Consider the following 2,663-nt stretch of genomic DNA (forward strand, 5'->3'; position numbering starts at 1 on the left):
ATCCCAAAATCAATTGAAAACATCCAAAATCCATTGCAAAAACTCGAGAAGAAACTCAAGATGAAACCAGAACATCACGACAGATCACATCCTAATTCATTTAATTAATCGCACCTCATGAACAAGCAAATGAAGTCCCTAGGCGCCTATCCCTTTCCTCACGGACCTCATATCAACGTAGAGGAGGTGAACTTACCTTTCCTTGAGCTTGCGCCGAAAGCTCCCGCCCAATCATCGGTGAACTTCGCCTGTTCGTGACGTCCTCGGTGTCGGATGTGTGGTGCGTCACTTGGCCAGAGCTTAGAGCTCGGTGGAATGCTCCATCACAGCTATGGAGTCGACGATCGGGGAGAGATGCAGCGTTTTAGGGCTACAGTGAACAGTAGGGTAAAGCTTTCTCTTTTATACCTAAGTTAACTAGCCTAAAGGATTATTAAGGCCAATTAGCTCCTTGCTTAATTGAGTACTATTTTTTGGCAATCAACCTTAACCTTTCTATCCCCTTACCATGTGTTGTTCAGATTCATTTTTAATTTGAGGAAATCCCTAAAATTTGTGTGAACTTTATAATTTGATCCCCTAGCTAGTGCCTATGTGACTTAGAAAATTCATTAATCGCGCACGTGAGACCTTATATTCTACAAATGCATGTGAATTGATGATGTGAACTAGTGAACCATGTTACATTGATGAATATCATAATGAAACTAAACTCCTAGAACACTCACAAAAACCAAGTTCCTCATTTACTTATTCTAAGTCTTGTTTCTTTACTTAGTACCCTTCTTGTTTTAGTCAATCATTTAGCTAATTCTTCATAAGACATCATTAGTTCTTATAACCAGTCTCTATGGGTTCGATATTTTTTATTACTGATGATGAAACCATGGACTTACGGTATCATAACAAATTTTTAGTGCTGTTGTCGGGGATTACGCTTATAACATTAGCGATAATCATTTGAGTTTGACTAAACTTTTCTTTCTTTTCTTTTTCATACTTGTAACTAGTTTCAAAAATTTTATTTTTGCAATTTCATATTGCATTCCTTATTTCTTTTTCTACAATATTCTCTTTTTCAATTCAAATTCTGGACTTTATATTTTCAGTACTTCGGTTTATGATTGAAATATTTGTAATCTTGTTCTTGTATGCGTAGATCTAACTCTGCAAGAGACCTATTACCTTTTGACCCTAAGATTGACAAAACTTTCTCATAGAAGAAGAATCTTGCAAAGATAGAAAGAAGAACCAGAACTTTCATATATAGAAAAACAAACTTCTAAAGGATTACATAGCACCACATGCACGTGGGCTTCGATCTAACATCACCAGACCACCCATTGAAGCCAATAATTTTTAAATAAAGCCTGCGATAATCACCATGGTACAACAGAACCAATTTGGAGGTGGACCACGTGAAGATCCAAATCAACATTTTGAAGTCTTTTATGAAATCTGCGGCATAATGAAAATAAATGGTGTTCCGGCAGAGACAGTGAGACTATTATTGTTTGGATTTTCTTTGAGAGAGAGCTGAATAGTGGCTAAATTCCTTGCCAGCCAATAGCAAATCAACTTGGGAGCAATGTGAGCAATAATTTATGAAAAAATTCTATCCTCCTAGCAAAACTACTCATATGAGAAATTTGATAGCATGCTTCAGACAGTCAGACGCTAAATCACTATTTGAAGTATGAGATAGATTTAACAATATGCTCAGACAATGCCCACATCACGGACTTGAAAAATGGTTAGTGCTACATACATTTTATAGCGACATCAACTATGACACAAAAGTGTCCCTAGACTCTGCAACTGGAGGGGCACTAATGAACAAAAGCCTAGATGAGGCCGAGGACATCATTGAAAGTGTAGCTCATAACCATCATCAATAAACATCCGAGAGATGTGGAGGCTCTTTATCTATAAACCCAATTAAAGCATCAGGAAAATTTAATGTAGATGCAATTATATTACTGTTCGCAAAGCTGGATGCTCTGACCAAAAAGCTGGAGAATATGGGAACAAACACAAGCACGATCAATGCTATAGTATGTGTATACGAAACTTATAGGAGCACAGACAACGCTCAAGACACATGCTCGTTGGGAGCCATCTCTACACAAATTGATCAACTTGAGTAGTGTGATGCTATAGTGAGTTACAATCAAAGGAAAAATAATCTATACTCCAACACATACAATCCTGGGTGGAAGAATCATCTAAATTTGTCCTATTGTAACAACCAAGAGCAAGGACCATCCATGGGGGCTGGACCAAGCTACCAGCCTGGATAGCAAAGCTATCAACAACAACAATATTCTCAAGGCTATCAACTATCTAGATTAGAAAAAAATGCTTGAAGAAGTTCTTACCAATCAAAATGAAATGAAGCAAGAAATCAAGCTACTTAATCAAAGAATGGATAATTCTGAAAAACACCAAAAAATGCTAGATAGTCAAGTTGCTTAAATAGCTTCATTATCTTCAAGAGCACCAGGAGAATTTCTAGGGAAACTTGATGTCAATCCAGTGGAACACTACAATAGAATCGAGTTTCGGAGTGGACGGACCTTGGGAGATCCCCAAGTGACTGCTCAAAAAGGGATTGAAATTCAAGAAGAGCCCTCTCCTCCAACACTTGATCTAGTTCAGATCCA

At 37.6% G+C, this 2,663-nt stretch overlaps 1 non-coding gene across 1 annotated transcript; it reads right to left on the reverse strand.

Moving 5' to 3' along the window:
• Nucleotides 1-1,637: 1,637 nt before the first annotated feature.
• LOC122039349 lies at nucleotides 1,638-1,744 on the reverse strand. The gene has a single exon (XR_006128183.1). It is a non-coding gene; the product is annotated as a small nucleolar RNA R71 (small nucleolar RNA).
• Nucleotides 1,745-2,663: the final 919 nt, after the last annotated feature.

This window comes from Zingiber officinale, chromosome 1A, assembly GCF_018446385.1.
Source record: "Zingiber officinale cultivar Zhangliang chromosome 1A, Zo_v1.1, whole genome shotgun sequence".
Classification (NCBI taxonomy): Eukaryota; Viridiplantae; Streptophyta; class Magnoliopsida; order Zingiberales; family Zingiberaceae; genus Zingiber; species Zingiber officinale.